The 5429-nt window shown below is 44.5% G+C and overlaps 1 long non-coding RNA gene across 1 annotated transcript; it reads left to right on the top strand.

Annotated features, from left to right (window-relative positions):
• Positions 1–576: 576 nt before the first annotated feature.
• On the top strand, positions 577–887 carry LOC130515036 (uncharacterized). Its single transcript, XR_008947121.1, has 2 exons — positions 577–669; positions 732–887. It is a non-coding gene; the product is annotated as an uncharacterized LOC130515036 (long non-coding RNA).
• The last annotated feature ends 4542 nt before the right edge of the window (positions 888–5429 follow it).

The raw sequence follows: 5429 nt of genomic DNA, 5'->3' as shown, positions 1-5429 counted from the left end.
GATACTGAAGTCAGGGCCTCGACTCAAGATTTCAAAAATCTTGTAAAATTTTTCGAGGAAAAACTTCGCCCTTTCATCCACCAAGGACAATGCAGATCTCAAACGTCCGTGGCTTACAGCTAATTCCCTTGTACTTTAAATCCCGAATGAATGGAAAAACCTCATCTCGCAAAGATTGAAATGTGAGGATGTGTCTTTATGTGTAACACAAATATCACCATCTTCCTGATTAAAAATGTTAAAATTTGCAGCCTGAGCCTGACTGAGGGGATCAAAGGTGAACATCCTTCTTTCTTTATCTGAAACCTCATTCAGCAGTCAGTCTTCCGAAGGATGCCTCTAATAGGGGTAAAATGGCCACACGGTCTATTCAAACAGATTTTACAGTCAATCAAACGGAGCCACACGACTTAGCCTCCTTCTCGCGACCCGGGAAAAAAAAAAGGAAAACACAGAAACAATGGGCAAGATTCGCCAATATGTTCTTATGAATCTTCTTAAATTCTTTCTTAAGTTGTTCTTAAGAAGTTCCTTAAGAAAACCCTACGTCGGATTCACCAACGCGTTCGTAAACCCCAGAATTGTTCGCAGCTGTGTTCTTAGATTGATGAATGCCATCTGTTCGTAAGTTGAAACCAGGTGAGTCTAATTAACATATGATTAGCATAAGTCACCGCCCACCAATGCCCATAAAAGGAACTGCAGCAGGACCCTGTAGACGGAGCAAAAAGCAGCAAAATGCACAAAGCGAAATGCCCAAAGCTTGCCTCTCCACGCCTGATTTCTGACGCCGTGTTGAACAATCAAGAAAGGATGGCTAACATGCTTGATAAAATTGCCTCAACCCTGATGACTATAGCCAACACGCTTAAAGAAATCAACGAGAATGTAAAAAAAAAATAGAATGTAAAAAGAATAAAAACGTGTAAAAGCTGTGCTCTGAAACCGGTCTCTCTTATTTTTTCTTTTTGAAGTGAATCAAGACTGTTAGACTAAAATTGTGACAATAATGCATTTTATTCACAAACGGGCAATTAATCGCGCTCAAACGTGAACCGCGTGCCTGCAGTCTGGCCCCATCATTGCGTCAGGACGCACATCCTCAAGGGGTTGTGCCTCTGTGTCCAAACACATCCGCCCCTTTAAAATGCCGATGGTGCGTTCAATGGTGGAGCTACTGCGCCCATTCATCTGATTGAATATAATTTCCTGTGGAGTCTGAGGGTTGGTCAGTGGTGTCAACAACCAGGGAGCCAGGGCATATCCTCGATCCCCTAATAAAATAAATCAAGATAAAATCAAATAAAAAGACAGTTTTGGCATGGTTTCCAATTTGGTTGATTAAAGTTAAGTCATTGGCACATTTACGTAATTTTAAAATTCTCCGTGAATCACCAAAAATAGGAAATAAATAAATATGACATAATTATCATTGTAATATTGAATTTTATTGAACTCCACAAGAGAAGAAAACACAACCATGCCAACATGTCGGCACTGCGTAAGAGTACTCCTGAGTGTTCGTAGGATTTGTTCTTACCTACGCATAAATCCAGGATAAGAAGAAATTGGTGAATGCCACAATCTTCGTAAAATGTTCGTAAGTGGGACTTAAGAACAAATTTGTCCGTAAGAACGTTTCGTGAATCTGGCCCAATGACTTCAGTTTTGTTTTCCTAATGCAGTTGTTAATTAAGTTATTAATAATTTGAGTGGCTCCAGGCAAAAAATGGGCTGCATTTGAACGTTACAACACGTCGCTGCAGCGCTTGTTTTGACGTGTGTGTGCGTGCGCTCACATTTACCACATATCGAGTACCACAACACCCTACAATCATGTCTCATTCTACTGGTTCTGAATTTTATAGCAACATTTTGAATCACAGTTACGGTGGCCGAGAGGTGCGAAACACTTTTACGAAGCTGGAGACAAATTTACATTTTAGAAAACATTTTTACAAACAAACATTTTTACAAACGCCGAGACAAAATTCCAAGTGACGGAACACTTTTCCAAGCGGCCGAAGCATTTGTCCAAGTAACTTTTTCAACCGGAAAGGGAATGTATCAACTGTTGAGGAGAACTGGAAGTGATAAAAACGTTCATTGTGACCCAAGATGGATGGCAGACAAGCACTCTTTTGCCTGTTTTGTGGCGAATATATGTGCCGATTAACGCGGTTTTGTGCGTCGGTCCCTTTAAACATTTCAGAGATTATTTTTGCGAGGTCAAAGCAGATAAAAGGCCATTTTGGGTTGTAGGTGACTTTAATTCAAAGCCATATAGCTTTGATCTTGCTTACAATTGCAAACAAAAAACTCTTTATAGTAAGGTATTGCTGCTACAACTACAGACATTAACTATTGTAGGTTAAGCTGAAAACCCACCATTACCCGAAGACAACTAATTTCTCTCCAGTTACATAGAATTTTTGATTCACAATCAGATTTGCCGCCTCATTATTCGATCCCTCAACCGATCATCGCCCTCTAATATAGACAAGGTACGTACTAACGTGCACACTCGTTAAAGGTAGAAAAGGAAGTAATTGGGAGTTGATGGTTGGGATCAACACCTCCTTGAGCTCTGCTGGAAACTCTACCAAATTCTAAGTTAGGCTGGTTTAATGCAAGTCACAGTGAAGCGGGTGGGGGCGGGGCTTGTGTTCCATGTGCCGGCCCCTCTCAAACTGTAGCCTAACTCGGCCTTGCTCACGCCCTAATGATTAGCAGGGGTGTGAGCCCCTCACCTGTGCTATTCATGGCTGGGGAGGGGGCGAGGCGGAAGTTTCCTCTTTCTCCTTGAGGCTGGGGCAGCGAACGGATCTCTCAATAACTTTAAGTTTGTGTGGTCATGGCAGTGGCTTTTTTGTTTCCGATTCAGGCTGCAGAAGATGGGGTGCTGCTTTAGTGGGGAAAGTACTACTGACGAGTGGAGTGACAGCAACAGTCTGCCAGACTCCCCGTCCGACGGTGGACGGAGCAAGGTGACAGTGGAGCTCCAGCATACCACCACCGCAGTAACCCAGCATACATGCTTGGGTGAAGACGTTACAGGAGACAGCAGTAAGAAAGAAACTGAAGTTTTTGGGAATCCTGATATCGTCTCGAATCTTAACACGGTGAAGATCCCCAAGAAGAAGCCGGACCGACAAACAATTATGGACCCCAAGCCCAGCGTGACGTGTAGTGATGGGCCCCTCCTTGAATTGCTTCCCTGCGTTGGGCTAATCACACTGAGCACAGACGAGGACAACATTCCAGATGGATCAAAGCCGTCCAAGCTGGCCCGGTCAAGTGTCGTTGCGCGACTGTTCGTTGCCGTCATTGTGAATGAGGCATCAGATGACCAGAAGAAATCGCAATGTATTGCCTGTAATAAGGACGGCAAAGAGGTACGTGTTGGTAATGGTTCATTACCAACAACTCCTCCTGAACCAGACACAGATTCATTACCAACACCTCCTCCTGAACCAGACACTGGTTCATTTCCAACACCTCCTGAATCAGACACATGGTTATTTCCAACACCTCCTCCTGAATCAGACACATGGTTATTTCCAACACCTCCTCCTGAACCAGACACAGGTTCATTTCCAACCCTCCTCCTGAACCAGACACAGGTTCATTTCCAACACCTCCTCCTGAACCAGACACTGGTTCATTTCCAACACCTCCTCCTGGACCAGACACAGATTCATTTCCAACACCTCCTCCTGAATCAGACACATGGTTATTTCCAACACCTCCTCCTGAATCAGACACATGGTTATTTCCAACACCCCCTCCTGGACCAGACACTGGTTCATTACCAACACCTCCTCCTGAACCAGACACTGGTTCATTTCCAACACCTCCTCCTGAATCAGACACATGGTTATTCCAACACCTCCTCCTGAATCAGACACATGGTTATTTCCAACACCTCCTCCTGAATCAGACACTGGTTCATTTCCAACACCTCCTCCTGAACCAGACACTGGTTCATTTCCAACACCTCCTCCTGAACCAGTCACTGGTTCATTACCAACACCTCCTCCTGGACCCAACACAAGTTCACCGGATATTGAAGTCAGGGCCTCGACTCAAGATGTCAAAAATCTTGTAAAATTTTTCGAGGAAAAACTTCGCCCTGGATCCACCAAGGACAATGCAGATCTCAAATGTCCGTGGCTTACAGCTAATTCCCTTGAATCAGACGCAGATTTATTTCCAACACCTCCTCCTGAATCAGACACTGGTTCATTTCCAACACCTCCTCCTGAACCAGTCACTGGTTCATTTCCAACACCTCCTCCTGAACCAGACACTGTTCATTTCCAACACCTCCTCCTGAATCAGACACATGGTTATTTCCAACACCTTCTCCTGAACCAGACACTGGTTCATTACCAACACCTCCTCCTGAACCAGACACAGGTTCATTTCCAACACCTCCTCCTGAACCAGACACATGGTTTTTCCAACACCTCCTCCTGAATCAGACACTGGTTCATTTCCAACACCTCCTCCTGAACCAGTCACTGGTTCATTTCCAACACCTCCTCCTGAAACAGATACTGGTTCATTTCCAACACCTCCTCCTGAACCAGTCACTGGTTCATTTCCAACACCTCCTCCTGAACCAGACACTGGTTCATTTCCAACACCTCCTCCTGAATCAGATGCAGATTCATATCCAACACCTCCTCCTGAATCAGACGCAGATTCATTTCCAACACCTCCTCCTGAACCAGACACTGGTTCATTACCAACACCTCCTCCTGGACCCAACACAAGTTCACCGGATATTGAAGTCAGGGCCTCGACTCAAGATGTCAAAAATCTTGTAAAATTTTTCGAGGAAAAACTTCGCCCTGGATCCACCAAGGACAATGCAGATCTCAAACGTCCGTGGCTTACAGCTAATTCCCTTGAATCAGACGCAGATTTATTTCCAACACCTCCTCCTGGACCAGACACAGATTCATTTCCAACACCTCCTCCTGAACCAGACACATGGTTATTTCCAACACCTCCTCCTGAACCAGACACTGGTTCATTTCCAACACCTCCTCCTGAATCAGACACATGGTTATTTCCAACACCTCCTCCTGAACCAGACACTGGTTCATTTCCAACACCTCCTCCTGAACCAGACACTGGTTCATTTCCAACACCTCCTCCTGAACCAGACACTGGTTCATTACCAACACCTCCTCCTGGACACAACACAAGTTCACCGGATATTGAAGTCAGGGCCTCAACTCAAGATTTCAAAAATCTTGTAAAATTTTTCGGGGAAAAACTTCGCCCTTTCATCCACCAAGGACAATGCAGATCTCAAACGTCCGTGGCTTACAGCTAATTCCCTTGTACTTTAAATCCCGAATGAATGGAAAAACCTCATCTTGCAAAGATTGAAATGTGAGGATGTGTCTATATGTGTA

The sequence above is a fragment of the Takifugu flavidus genome, chromosome 18, assembly GCF_003711565.1.
Source record: "Takifugu flavidus isolate HTHZ2018 chromosome 18, ASM371156v2, whole genome shotgun sequence".
In the NCBI taxonomy this organism is placed as follows: domain Eukaryota; kingdom Metazoa; phylum Chordata; class Actinopteri; order Tetraodontiformes; family Tetraodontidae; genus Takifugu; species Takifugu flavidus.
This window is presented reverse-complemented; position numbering and strand designations above follow the sequence as displayed.